This window comes from Vipera ursinii, assembly GCF_947247035.1.
Source record: "Vipera ursinii genome assembly, chromosome: 5".
NCBI classification, from domain to species: Eukaryota; Metazoa; Chordata; class Lepidosauria; order Squamata; family Viperidae; genus Vipera; species Vipera ursinii.
This window is the reverse complement of record NC_139518.1, coordinates 34,392,861-34,408,615: the sequence shown is the minus strand read 5'-3', so window position 1 is coordinate 34,408,615 and position 15,755 is coordinate 34,392,861. Positions and strand designations below refer to the sequence as shown.

General features: G+C 37.9%; 1 protein-coding gene across 3 annotated transcripts in view; it reads right to left on the bottom strand.

The window, feature by feature from the left end:
- Positions 1-15,755, bottom strand: part of SPSB4 (splA/ryanodine receptor domain and SOCS box containing 4) — a 192,380-nt gene that overhangs the window by 61,247 nt on the left and 115,378 nt on the right. Inside the window, exon 1 of one of the 3 annotated variants that reach the window (XM_083364994.1) lies at positions 3,133-3,334. The exons of 1 other annotated variant lie outside the window; for it this stretch is intronic. The gene's annotated coding sequence lies outside the window, so the exon portion shown is untranslated. Of the gene's footprint in view, positions 1-3,132; positions 3,335-15,755 lie in introns of those variants that run through there. One more of the 3 variants, XM_083364993.1, reaches the window with a different exon arrangement.

Sequence of the window (15,755 nt, the reverse complement as noted above, 5' to 3'; positions counted from 1 at the left end):
TCTTAACCCCCAAAGTAGGCCTTCTCCAAAATTCTCTGAACCCAGGCTGACTTTTCAGAACTACAATCTGCTGTTTCTATATTGTATTGGCCAAAAGCTTGGGATTTACATATTACAATAGCATTTGAAAATTGATGAAACTCTAGCAATTATTCAATTTCCATCAAATACATAACAAGTACGTTATCCTCATAAGGTAAGAACTGAATCTTGTGCATTTTATAGTTTAAAAGCATTTTCATTAAAGTAACGCTGTGCTGGAAGAATGCTGTTAATAAAGAATGCATGAAGCAGTACTAGGTAGAATTAGCACTTTGAAAACCAGAAGAGGAAAAGAAAGCTATTTAAAAACATAACTTATATTGTACTGAACTCATAAAAAATTGTTCAAGGATCCCTGTTAACAAGATCTCAGAAAGACAATGCATATCCCCAATATATCTACATTTTGAAAAGAAATATGAGGAAAAACCCTTTTAATTTCAGTACTTACTAGTAGATTCAACCTTGCTATGTTCTGTATGCTGTTCCAACAAAAAAAAGGGGGGAGGGGGAAATATGCCCAAGAAAGACAATCCTCAGTTTTGGATTTTGACAATCCCATTTTGCCTGCCAATTATAACCAGTCAATCAGGGATGGTAAGTGGAATAAATATGCAATAAATTATTTGAGAGAACTGAACATGGGAACAGAAATGCTGGATAAATAGGAAAATAAACTCCTGTTCCTCAAGACATCAACATCCAGCAGATGGAACACCAGTAAACAGAAGACGAAAGACTGAGTGTAACAAACATTTCACTTCAAAGAGAGAGAGAGTTAGACAGTGACCTACACACAGAACTGGGACAAACAGCATCTAGGGAGGAAGGGAGACAGGAATAGTTGTCTGCTCTTGGTACATGGAAAATCCATTATGCTAAGCTTACATTACCACAAGAAGTCTGGAGACTTAATGAGTATTGCCACAAAGCAGCAGGAGACAGTTTTCACTCAGCAGGCATTGTGAGACAAGAGGCTATTTATTTTGGAAGCTAACAAGGATCTGCAACAAAAAGTTTTCTTTGGAAGTATAAAATATCCCCCTCATCTAACCATTAACCATGATCAGTAGACCAGCTGAGGAGGATCCAATCTATGTCAGTTCCTTTGAAAATACTGTGGCTTATGACTTATGTGTCCCATTGGTTTTACTGGAACTGAAATGGCTAACACAGTTTAACTGCACTGCAGTTACTCCAAGCCTCTGTTCTTACTGGCTGATTTATACACCTATGTGACATAGGTAAGGACACTCCTTTCAAGGTGCTAGTTATTTACAACTAGGGCTATACCAAATATATAAAAGATATCCTTTCATGATCATTTTCTTTACCATTCTATACAAATGGTTCCTGGTAGGATCATTGCTTGTTAAAATGAATAAAATAATGAGATTCAATAGAACCTGCTGCCTTAAACAGTGGACTCTCAGTCTAATCTATTGTTTCCCACAAAGAGTTACTATAGAAATGTGGTGTTTCATTTCACAGCTTCCAATGCATTCTCTGTTCTTCTTCCTCAGCAATGTCTTGAGAAAGTCAGAGTGTCTCAGATGCATTAATAAATTAAGCTTCAGTGCCCTTGCCAGAAAGGAAAGTATTACTTTTCTCCTAAGTGCAAGTGATGAAACTGAGCAGAGGGGTTGTGCTGGGTCAAATAACGACAGAAATAGAAGAATGGCTTCCATTCTTGAATTTGAGATGTTGAGAAGGTCTCTTCAACCACACTATCTCTACAGTTATTGATGCTGGCATCTATATATACTGCCCCCTAATACATAATTCCATTCCTCTATTTTTTTAAATTAAATAAAAATCTCAATAAAGGCAGGGCCATTCAGTGTCCACAATGCAACAAGATACAAACAAAGGTTAAACGGCCAGAAGCTGAAAGACATTGGCTGAGTGCTGCCTCTTCCCAATTCTACAAACACATTCCTTGAATGAATTATTTCACAATGGAATAATTTCTATCATGGACAATGAGTACTACTGAAAGGAAGAAATGGGAAGGGACAAAGTTGATCAGCCTAACCACTTTAAGCAAAGCTATGATTAAAGCAATAAACCAACATGTGATGCTTATTGTAGAATGTGCATTTGGACACAGAACTTCTGATGCATATAAAATTCATATACTGCCCCTCTTTTTCCCCTTTTTTAGAATGAATGAGTTATTTGTAGGTACAAAAATCAATAAAAAATCAGTAACTATGGGGAGTATTGAAAAGAAATCAGCTGTTCTTTACTAGGAACATGTGCCACTTATTGTAGAATGTACATTACTTTTTACAAGGCTCATCACATGCAGACCAAGGCAGCTTTGATCACAGGAAATTATTCTTGCATCTCTTAGAATAAGTGAGCCTGGTAAATTAAACCTCGTCTCCGCTCCATTTATAACATCCTAGCAAAATATAATGGTTTCAGGCACCGCACGTTAACCTACCGTACGCTCATTTGTTCTCGGATAATCAGCCACTTACTTATCATACAAACAAGTCAAACTTGGACAGTCTTTAAATCTGCATCTACAACGGACCGGGTGAAGAAGTTTCCGAGTTTCATTTTTTAGCAACAGCTATTTAATCATCAAGCCAAGCATTGCTTTGCTTCAACGTTATATTTTTTTTTGGAGACACATTTAAATGTTGTTTAATCGTTCTTCATTTTTGTATCTTGTTTTTTTAAATATGTATTGCCCTGTTCACCGCCCTGAGTCCTTCGGGAGAAGGGCGGTATACAAATTCAATAAATAAATAATAATAAATAAATAAATAAATAATGTCGACGTCCTATAGCCAGCTGAGTAAATCATTCCCGATTAGCCGTCACATTTTTCCAGACATTTACCATAAAAACAAGGAAGCATCTCCCCGTCAATCCCGCGGTGTCTTGGATTTATAGCGTGTACAGTGTCTCGTTCTTTTTTTTTTTTAATTTAGGCATAAAAAAAACAAAAAAAAACAAAACCCAGAGAGAAAAAAAAACAAGCCACTTGGAAACAGTCAGCAGCAGAGAATCTTGGAACAAGATTACAAGAATATCTCCCTTCAACAGAGAAAGCGTCCACACCCCGTTATTGCTTACCCCAACGGCTGGTTTTGCGACGCTAGTCCCGTTCCGGGGGGGCAAAAAAAACTCAGAAAAGTTGGAACTCAACGCCGTGGAGGAACCACATCACTTGGCACCAAAACTCGGCAGAAATAGCCCATCCGCTCCCTCCGCTTCCATTCCCGGCCCGGCGCCGGTTTCTGGACTTCGCGTGCTCCACGCGTTTGCAAGCAGACAATCGAGGCGAGCCGCCCCGACAGGAAACTCCCCGCTGTAAACTCTCGGCCGAAGGAAAGCGGCCTCTGGGCAGCCTGCCCTTTGCCGCCCCGGCTGCCTCGCCGCCGTTTCTTCAAAGATTCCTCCAGCTTTTCTGCCTCTCGGCTTTTCTTCTCTCTCTCTCTCTCTGCCCAGCCTCTCCCCCGCCCCTTTTCTCGCTCTCCCCTTTTATGACACAGACAGCCCAGATGGGAAGAGCCTGCAGCTTAAAGCCAGTCCAGGCACCCCATCCTGAAAGCTGATCTTGCTGATCTCATCACCGAGGGCTACTAATCCAATGACCGGAGAATTAACAACAGATGGTGACGCCCCTTCTCTTCTCCTCGCCCCCCCCCCCAACCTCCTCGCATCGCCACTTAGCCCAGCGTTTTCCAACCTTAGGAACTTGAAGATGCCTGGACTTCAACTCCCAGAATTCCCCAGCCAGCATAGCTGGCTGGGGAATTCTGGGAGTTGAAGTCCACGCATCTTCAAGTTCCTAAGGTTGGAAAACGCTGACTTAGCCTACACGTTAAGGGAACGGGGGGGGGGGGGGAAACAGCCCGCCCGGGAGCGAACGAAGGAGCGCGCGCGAACGCCCCCCCCCAAAAAAAAACATGAAATGCGAGTCCACCGGCAGAGTGCAGAAGGGTAGCAGAACTGGTCTCAGGGTGGCCCAAATTGCATTTCCTGTCTGTATACAGACTTCTCTGCCAGAGTTTACACAGGCGGGGAGCTGCATTATTTAACCCCTTGTGAATAAACGGTGTCTCTCAAATCAGGAAAGAAGTTCCCTGATGACTGCGATTTTGAGAATTTCTCGAATTATTGTTTTTTTTGGGGGGGGGGAAGAGAGAAGAATGGGCTGTTTTGGCCTTCCCTAAGATGTTAGCTCTTTTCCCGGAATTGTTATACTGAATCATCCTGTGTTTTCTTTTGAGTAAATTGTTATTCAGATAGCTTTGTTCCAACAAATAAGGCTACTACACCAACACCACCCCCTTTTTTTTTTTAATCCTTTGAAACTCTTGCAGAAAATGAGAGTTCAACCAGACGTTTGCTTTCATTTGAAACCTATTTGCATTTTGGTTCTGGGCCGTTTAAATGTCTTTCAGTGAAATAATACTTGTAGAGTTCCACATTTTATCAGTGCACCATTCTAACTAAATCCCAAATATGCCTTTTCTTGAGGCAACTGGACTTAATTTTTTTCTTTGAAGACATCTCATCCAAGAAGCTGTCCTCAAAGAAAACAAACAAACAAGAAAGTCCAGTTGCCTCCTGAAAAAGCATCTTTGGGATAACTATGACCTGGATGACTGAGAATCTCCATAGACATTCTAAGTAAAATACAACTTTTTTTAACAACAAACACCTTCCTTATTAAGACATGCAGATGGACAGAACAATGAAATAAGAACACTTAACACTTAAACCTTCATCAGTCTAGAATTCATGTCCTCCAGCAACTCGTTTGAAGAGGCCTACAGCTTGCTTTAATACAATCATGATTTAAAACCACTGATAAATCTTACTTTCTTGATCTTTTAAAAAAGTGGTGGTACGAAAATTGGTCCTACTGTAACTTTTCCAAATAATTGGGTTGTTTCAGTCTTTTGATTTTCTGCAGTTGATCAACTAATTATGTTGAAATGATTTTAAGTGTAATATTCATCTTTCCACCCATCTATCCATCTACTGGAAAATATTCTGAAAACTGAAAATCTTTTATTTCAATGTTTTTGGATGGTTCATCAATTGTTTTATTTTGGTATTGGGTGGGTGTTTCTATCACTATTAACATTTTTAGATCTGAAATGGTCAACAGTAGAGTTTTCTAAAAGGCCTTTCATCTATTTTGAAATAACTCTTCCACCCCACTTCAAGTATTTTTGAAGGTATTTTTATTTCTATGTTGGTCTTTGATAATATGTTTCTGTTTGTGTGGATTTAAAAAGTGTAGCAGGTAAAAAGGCAAGTTTTAGAATGAATCCTTTGAAAAATTCTTAAAAGCCAAGTTTGAAAGGAAGTTGGATGCTTTAAAATACACGAGAAGCCACAATAGCTAAATGGACTTTTCACCCTTATTTCATTTTTCAAGGAGACCAGTGGTTTTAAGAGGATACTAAAAATTTCCAAAACCAAGGAAGCTTTGCCCTTTTTTATTTAGTGCCCCAGAATATTTAGGCTAGACACTCATATGTACATATGAGTAGGAATAGGCTCTTTATGTACTTGAAACGTAATTGAGAAAATAACACAGATTAGAAGAACTCCTAATGGAAAGATATAGCATGATTCTGTGTTCATTTCACATATTTCTTTTGATAGATGACAATCTAATTATATACTGTACTGAAAAATCAAAAGGAATCAGCTCTGTAGCACTTTTTAAATCACCAAATGTTAGTAAATACATTAATACATTTTTATTTTCTAAAAAAACCTGTTGCCTTTAATAAAATTAATCTGAAAAAACACTACCAATGTCCTCATTTTTTGGTTATCATAGACTAACGTGGATATTTTCCTACAACATCTACTAGTGATAGATAGATGGGCAGGATTATATGTATCTGTCTTTGACTGTAAAAAATAATAGGAATTGCAAGTACCACTATAGGAAGAGATAACTTTTAATCCTGGCAAAACTGCCTAAGTCTACAGAGTTACTCTATCCCACAGAATTAATGAACATATCCTGAACTACACTCAAAGCAAGCTAAGGAAACCAGCCTTGATCAAGATTCCATCTGCACAGTAACATAAAACAAGCTTGTACTATAAATTTCTTATACACTACCTATTCTTGAATGTAGGGAAGCAAGAAAAGAACTCTACCACATCTTGGAGGTGAACCAAATCTCATACCAACACATTTGGAATAGCATTCAAAAGATACTCTCTATTTCAAGTGTGGGGCCAGCAAACACAGGTCCCTTCTATAAATTCATATAACTCAGAATAACTGTTGCCAGATTTTCATATGCTAGCCATGATTCAAATGGAAGAGAATAGCCATAATATTTGCTATGCTTTTATACAAAATAAGGCAATAAATAAAGATCAGTAACAAAAAGGACATTATTGTTATTTTGTTAAAAGATAGAGCATGTTTTAAGTAGATTCTATGACAAACAGAATCTTTAATCTGAACATATAAACAAACCAAATGAAACAATTCTAATTGAATCAGAAAACAACCAATTCCAATTGAATCAGCTATTTTCTATACTTGTACCCAATATTTCTTCTCAATTCTAGCAACAGCATTTTGAGTTATATACTGCTCCATAATTCTTTACAATACTGTGTGAGTTGTTTACAGAGTCAGCATATTGCCCCCCAACAATCTGGTCCTCATTTTACTGACTTTGGAAGGATGGAAGGCTGAGTCAACCTTGAGCTAGTCAAGATCGAACTCCTGGCACCACCAACAGTAGTGAAAACCACTGTATCACTCAAGGTACTGTTCATAGCAATCAGTCTCTCAAGCAGGCATATACCAGATCTGCACCTTAAGAAATTTTGTTGGACTTTTAGGTCCTTAAGTTGCTTAAAGTCCGGCAGTTGTAGCATTTTTGCTTGTTACAGCACAGTGCTCTCATCTGACTATACATATTGCATCATGATTCTGTTCACTGAGGCCTCTAGATCTGTGTCACCTTTCTAATGTATGCTTTTTTTTAACTGAAACTGAAATTTTTTGCATAACTTACTGCAGTTGCTGGTAAATGGAAAGTTTCCATCAGTGTTTGTAAAGTAACAGTGGTTGTGGGTGCTTCCTGCCTTGGATGGAAGAGAGGAATGAATGACTTTGACCTTCCTATCAATGGCACTCCTATATGCTGATGAGTCCTCATCCATAGTTTCAGTTTGCAATCTTCCTATTCATATCTACCTTCTTTCATTTTTCTTGGTTTTATTTGTATATGAGTTCAGGAGCTGTTCCAATACTCCCTCTTGCCACAAGTAAGCACAAAAGTAGTTTCATCCCTTTCTCAGGCTACAGAAGTGAAATCTTCCAAGTTAGATAACTTCCTAAACTTGAGGTGAAAAGATTTGGTACCATATCTAAGCTTCCCATATAAACACAGTTGTTGTGAGGTTCGATATTTCTCCTCATGGGTTGCAGAACTTGTTGCTCCTCTATATCTCAGTTGCCAGTGTGCCTCTGCTCTTGCTCCAAGAATGATTTTTTTTCCAATGGGCAGGTGCTCTGGCTTAAGTCTATAAATGTAGATTTATGTCCATTTTTGGAGGGGCATAGCTGAGGGTTCATCTTGTGGAAAGATGTTGTGGGAACTTCTAAATCAAATGAGGATGAAAGCTGGATTATATCCTTAGTGTTTGTCAGCTTAGGAGGCACTGTGTGATGAAGCCCTTTGTCTTTCAGTTGTTTCTCAGAGGCTGTGGTACCATATCAGTATATTATTAGTAGATAACAAGAGTTGCTTACAAATGTGACTTTTTTCAAGTAAATTTTATTTGGAAACACTACTTATTTCCTATATTAAGGCCTGCTAATGTAAAGAAGTAAACAATGAGAAACTCTCATCTGAGTAGCACATCATTATCTACAAAAAGTGGCAAAAAATTCATTGAAGTTTATTCTCAACATGTTAAAAATAACTGTCATCTGTTCTCTGTTACTTCATAAATGTGTGATGGTTTATACTTACAGGAAGAACTGGTTATACTTCAGCAAATGTAGTATGTTAATATACTTGCATAATTCCCCTTTAAAGGAAAATCTCAACTTCATAATTTCAGTTCCTTAAACTTGATCTTACCTACAATGTTTTCCAGCCTTTTTCTTATGTGATTGTAAGAAATGAAGCTAGTGAGGTAAGAACCAGCATTTCCAGCTCAGCATTTCCAGCATAGGTCAATATATATCAATTGCTAGATATTTCAAGCCTGTTTTGAGCATGTCTACACAAAACGGCAGGAAGAAGCCCAGAATAACTGCATAGCACAGATTTATATACCATATGTGCTCATTTTATGAGCCAGATTTCCTATATTTAATTTTTGTCTGCAAAATCATAGTTGCATCTGTGAGACTACTGCTCAGTAACAAGCTCCTGAATAAAGCATTAATATCTGGAGAGCTGAGTTTCAGAGGTACATTTGTGATGCTAGAAAGTAAGAGACTATATACAATAGTGATTAATACGCAGTTCAACTGTGTTATTACCAGTTCCTCTGCTGCCCAGAGATACAGAAAAAAAGAAAAGCACTGTCACTTCCGGAATTCATGGCTACAGGAATTTGCTGATTTTAGTAGCTAGGAGTGCTTTTTATTGTCAATTGCAACTCCAGACAAGACTGATATAATGTGTAAGTCGATCTACCCCTTAAAGTCATTCTGGAAGCTTCAAGTAGTGCAAAATTCAACCATCAGCTTGCTTTCACCTGATTGGCTGCTTGGTTATATCAATTTTGCAACTTGGCCCTGTTTTCTGTTCATTTCATGCCCAGTTTAAAGTGAACCTTCACTGTCTGGGACCAAGGGACTACTTTGGGCTCTTACGGATTTGTCCATTTCCTATAATCAAGTTGCAGACGTCAGTCTTAAAACAATGACCCATGTTTCTGTAATTTCTATGCCGAAAAGGATTGTTATTGGCAATGCGATGGACAATAAATGGTATTGAATGAAAGCAAATATTTTTTTTAAAAAAAAGATAAGAGCCTTGGTGGCGCAGTGGTTAGAATACAGTATTGTAGGGTAATAGGTTTCCCTATTGACTTTGCTTGTCAGAAGGTTGCAAAAGGAGATCAAATGAACTTGGGACACAGCAATATGAACCAGTTGCCAAGCATCTGAATTTTGATCACACGATCTTGGAATTGCTGGAAAGATTATAACTGTGAAAAAGGGTGCTAAGTAATTCTTTTCAGTGCCGTTGTAGTTTTGAATGGTCACTAAATGAACTGTTATAAGATGAGGACTACCTGTATAGTATTGAAATAACCTTTCATGTCTTATTTTTAACTATTTATCCATTATCCTAAAGGGAAAAGTTCCAGCATGAACAGGTAATGTTTATCTGCTGAAAACAATGTTACAGAATTTTTAGCCATTCACAAAAGTCTTTAAAACTCTCCCAAAGGCCATAGGTTCTTTTTACTGGTGAGGATATTTTAGAGCAGACATGTCAAACTCGCGACATCACGTGACATCACACAATGTATAGGGACGGTTTTGCCATTGCCAACAATGTGGTGGGTGTGGCTTCCGGATGACACATCTGGCCCATGGGCCAGCAGTTTGACACCCCTGTTTTAGAGGTACACAGTTGCAATCCTGCTCTCCATTCAGGACCCCAGATACAATCATAAATAATAATAATAATAATAATAATAATAATAATAATAATAATAATAATAATAATAATAATAATAATAATAATAATAATAGTTTAATTTCTATACCGCCCTTCTCCCGAAGGACTCAGGGCGGTGTACAGGACAATAAATACAATAAAAAAAACAATGTACAAAAGTTAAGATAGAATTAAATATTAAGCCCAATTACAATAAAATTAATTAAAATTAATATTAAAATTCCCAAACCCATCAGACCAGGCCAGCTGATTCAAATAAATAAGTTTTTAGATCACGGCGGAAGGAGCGAAGGTCAGGAGCCGTCCGGAGTTCAACCGGTAAATGGGTCCAAAGGTCTGGCGCGCCCACAGAGAACGCCCTCCCCCTGGGGGTCGTCAGTTGACACTCTCTGACTGACGGCACCCTGAGGAGGCCCTCTCTGTGGGAGTGCACTGGACGAAGGGAAGTTGATGCCGGTAGCAGGTGCTCCCGTAAGTAAACCGGACCCATGCCATTTAGGGCTTTATAGGTCATCACCAGCACCTTGAATCTCACCCGGAGGGCAACCGGAAGCCAATGCAGCTCGCGGAGTAGAGGTGTTACATGGGAGTATTGGGAGACCCCCAACACCACTCGTGCGGCTGCATTCTGCACCAGCTGAAGCCTCCGCGTGGTCCTCAAGGGCAGCCCCATGTAGAGAGCATTGCAGTAGTCTAAACGAGAGGTCACGAGCACGTGAGTGACTGTACACAAGGCAACCCGGTCCAGATAGGGCCGCAACTGGCGCACCAGGCAAACCTGGGCAAAGCCCCCCCTAGTCACAGCTTCTATATGATCTTCCAAGGAGAGCTGTGAATCTAGGAGGACACCCAAGTTGCAAGCCCTATCTACGGGGGGGTAATAGCTCACCCCCCATAAACTTGGGCAGATACAGTGGTGGGATTCAAATATGTGAACAAATGGTTGTCTGTGTGGATGCCACTTCCAAAAGTCCATTCTGGACCCGGGGAACAAAAAATTAGCTACTGGTTCTGCCAAAGTGGTATGAACTGGCTGAATCCCACCACTGGGCAGATACATACAATATAACTTAGACAAAATATGATCAGATGACTACTTCCTGCAAGAATTCTTACTACACTATTTACTGTTTCCTGAACCATCCATAAAAGTAGCCCAACATACACAGAACACATTATAATAATTGGATATGAATGTAATGATTTCACATATCTCTGAAGTAGTAATTGCTTTCTCAAGATAAAACCACACATATTTAGAAAATAGTATGCGTATTAAATGTCCTTTTCTAAGTTTTCCTTTATAACAATTATTTTTCCATCATTCTAGCTGGTCCATAAATACCAGATACAGTCATTCTTTCATTAGCATGTGAAATACACTGCAGCCTTTATTCCTTCTTTAAAATGTATTTATTTCATTAAATATAATGTTCTGCACTACATAAGCAGCAACGTTTGTATTAACAACAATTCAGCACTCTATGTTCTGACATGTCACATTTCATAACCCTAAAATCAAAATGAAGGCAAAGTTCTTTATATATGTCATGCTGTACATTTATTTAATTATTTAATCTTTAACCTTGTAGAATTAAGGTGAAGTTTAAAACTTCCACTGTAGTATACAATTTAATACTAACAATAATTTTAATACTTCAATCCTCAAAATAGCATTAAAGTAGCAGATGATTTAAAGCAGAAGCCCCCAACCTTTTTGAAACTAGAGATTGGTTTTGGGGAAAACAATTTTTCCACAGACTGGCAATGGCAGGATAGTTTTGTATGTTACCTATATCCCAGGCATGCACAGATGAAGCTTGACTTGCTTGCATGGCCTGGTTCTCAACAGGCTGCAGACCAGTACTAGTCCACAGACTGGGATTGAGGACCCATGGTTTAAAGTCAATACATTCAGTAACATCCATAAAATGCTGCAAAATAATATTAGCTATAAAGTTAAGATGAGAAAAATACGTGGTGGAATGAAAGGCTCTAATAGACTAAAAAATTAAAAGTTGTCTCTCTTTTCAATAATTGAGAATAGCACATAAGAGTTCATAATAATTTGAAAGCATCATACAAATCATGCCATTAAGCTGAATATAACTCATCTGAAAATGTGCACTGCACTTTACTATAAATGAAGCATTCTTGAATTTAGAGTAAGAGCACTCCTCCTTACATTTTGCATTCTAATTTAGTGGTATCTAGACATTTTATTGTTCAGTAGAACTAGACTAGATCTAACTCATAAAATCAAATTATATGAAAGAGCATATTCTCTGGTTTTCTTTTATATATTTTTTTCCTGAATTTCTAACTTAATCCACAGCTTACATTTATATTTAAAAGTCAGATAGGATACAAGACTTAAGATTTTTGACTTGTATTCATTGTACTGTCCATGACCTCTTATCAAATTTGTTTCTTGCAAATGTATTTCCAATTAAAAATACACAAAGAAAACATACACATCCAAATATATATATATTTGAAATAGCAAAAAAGACTGATTGTTCTATTTTGCCATGCTCAGTGGTGGGATTCAAATATGTGAACAACCAGTTTTCTGTGTGGATGCCATTTCCGGAAGTCTGTTCTGGGCCTGGGCAACAAAAAATTATCTAACGGTCTGCCAAACTGGTGCGAACCAGCTGAATCCCACCACTAGTCACGCTGCTCTGTATTTCACTGAAACATTGCCATGTTTCAATTATCTTGCTCATGTATTTTATTAAAGGTACTTAATTTAATGTATTAAATTGTATTTAATGAACTTTATTTAACAAGTCTTTGACATAATATTTTTATCTAGTCACTCTATAAAGATTTCAAGAAACAAATATCTGAGGCAATCTAGTTTTAAATCCTATAACTGGTCAATTAGTATAAAAGTCTCCAAAATAGGGAATAATCTCTTACACAGTTTGAATACAAAAAGGTACATAGCTGCAGACAACCATCTGGGGGCCAGGAACATAAAAAGACTGCAAGTCAGGATGAATCTATAAAGAAACCTTGGGGATTTGGATGTGTGTACAACACAAAGATTCCCCATTGTCTTTTGTTGTGTGTGAAGGTCCTTTTCCGTAAAAAGAATACAGGAGCACCTAATCAATGCTACACCTCAGAGAGGCAGTCTTCAGATGGCAGCCATCAGTTCTCGCTAGGACAGATGGTGAACAAAAGTGAAAAATAAACAATACATGTGGGCCAACTAAGTAAGCCATTCTATCCATGAATGAAACCCTTGTCTTTGGAATTCTGATAATATACATATGAAACATAATTTGTGGGGTAAAAAAAATTGTAACCTTGAAATCCAAGAGGACAATACTACATAGGATGTCAGCATACCTATCTATCTTAGATTACTCAACTATAAACTTTCTTAATCTATTCATAACCAACTATGAAACATCCTTAATTTTTAAAACACATTGGAAGGTAACTCCATTCTATAATCTCTGGTTTTCCTCGCTTTAGCTGCACATACAAGAATTTCACATAAATGCTGATCAAAACTTTCATAGTTGCACACAGTTATATACAAAATTTAGGCAACCCAATCAAATTGTATTTTCACTTGTAAACAGAAATGATAGATTTGCCTGTTAAAAGTTAAACATCTTTCTCCAAATTTAAGATGTAAAATTAATACTTAAGTGCAGTTATTTTTAGATTAAAAAAACCCAATTAGTATGGCAAGTGCAAAAGTTTGGACAAGATTCAGTACTCTGTAACATCTCTTTTTTCTCTTCCTTTGATGCTTTAGAGTCAGTGGCCATGGAGATTCTCTGTCATCCAGGTCATGGTTATTCCAAAGCTGCTTTTTCCAAAAGGAAACTGGACTTTCTTGATTTATTTTTCTTTGAAAACATTTCACTTCTCATCCAAGAGAACAAGAAAGTCCAATTGCCTTTTGCAAAAGCAACTTTAGAGTCAGTGTTAATTACTGTGACTATCTGGACAAGTCCCTGCATTTCTTGGCAATGTTTTGGAAGTGGTTTGCCATTGTGTCAGAATCCATTTATATCACATTCATAAATGTGTGTTTAAAACATTATCCCCCCCCATGGATTCTGCCATCTCCCGAGGAAGGAGGAGCGCATGTGGATTCAGCCTGCCTTAGGTTATTTCAAAGACCAAGGGAAACCTTTTGAACTGGGGCAACAAAAGGGAGGGTTAGAGAAGAAGGGATCTGGCCTGTGTCTTCGTTTAATTCTGGAGAGGAAGAAGGCAATAACCATAAAGATTCAAAGTTCCTTTTTCCCCATGAAAGGGATGACACGAAGTAAAATGATGGGGGCTGACCAAATGGGGTTGAGGGAAGGGGGGTTGAACCGGGATCCCTTTATAGAGTTTCAATTTGTAAAACAATACTAAGTCCTGTCTTGTATTTCTACAACCAAGCATGTCCTAGTAAAAATTCCTTTTGGACTAGAACTGACTCCAAGAATTTTTGTTTTCCTAAGATGTGGATTGGGGTGGGTCCTGACAGATTGTTTATTTCCTAGGGTGGACAGAGAATGACTGGCCCAAGGTCACCCAGCGGGCTTTGAGCCTAAAGTGGAAATAGAACTCAAGGTCTCCTGGTTTCTAACCTGATACCTTAATAAAAATGTTAAATTCTTCCTGGAACCAGCTAAAAGAACTTTTATTCTTCCTTTTGGAAGTGTGTATCATTCTGTTTTGCTGACATCTTCTAGTTAGGAAACATTCCTTGGACTTTATCTTGAAGACATAAATAGAACATACTGGGTGGACCATACTATTATATTTCAAAGCAGAACCATTGTTCTTCACCTGGCTTTTTGGCAGAAGAGGCTAATCAAATCTGGGAGCCCAAACACTTCATGTCATGTTACAAATGAGGTTTCCTAGCATGTTACTGCCAAGCAAACCAGGAATCTGCATAAAAACAAATCCTAACTTCAAGTTATGACTTATGAGTGGAAATAATGAAGAAAAAACTATTGCACTGCAGCTTTCATTTATTATATGCCCCCAACTTTTTAAATCCTCTTATAAAATGATCCTTCAACTTTCTACCATGTTGTAAAATCAATGTTCAAATTAAAAAGTATCCTCCAAATGCTATTCTCCATCTAATGTCTGAAGGCAAGTTGTCTATTGTTTGATTTTGTCTATTATAGAAGAAAACTGAAACATGAATATACATTACCTCTTTAGCCCATCTGCCTTCACAAATGCAAAAACAGGCTGCACAAGAGCAGCATCTGCTTTCATTAAAGATAAGACGACTGAAGGGGGCAGAGCTCCCATCTACATAGTCTGTATATCCTATGTTCCTGCTTTATAGAGAAAGCAAAGGAACAATGTATGTAGTAAAGTAACCTGATATCTGATAGGGATCCTTTAAAGAAGATGATTTAAGACACAGAGATTTGCAAGTTGACTCTGGCACTAGAGTACTTATGAGGACTACTCAACACATACAGATGTCATCAATCTGAGTTGGCATTTCTACTGTTTACATAATGATATGATCTCTCATAAAGATAGTCTCCACTTCATATAAAATTAAGTACTAATAGGTTGTGACTCAGCATAAAAACTGAGCCCTTGTCAGCCATTCAAGTAGACAGGGTTAAGAAACAGGAGTTACTTGGAGTTTTGAAATGGACTTTAATGCAGTTAACGTAACAGAAATTGAAAACCTGTCATCTCTGACTTCAACTTACACATAAAACAGTTTTTGAGTTTCTTTCTCAAACTTTCTACTATCCAGGACTTAAATATATATTTTTGTAATTTTGTAATAGTTCAACTATTTAACTCCTCTATTCCTGGGTCATGAGGTGGCTGGATGGAGTCACTGAAGCAGTAGGCATGAACTTAAATGGACTCCAGAAGATGGTAGAGGACAGGAAGGCCTGGAGGAATGTTGTCCAAGGGGTCACGGTGGGTCGGACACGACTTTGCAACTAACAACAACATTCCTGGGTCAAATTTACATTATTCACAGCTCTTGCTATGCCTACTTGTACTAGCAAGAATATTATGGGATCTCTTTAAGCTCTTACA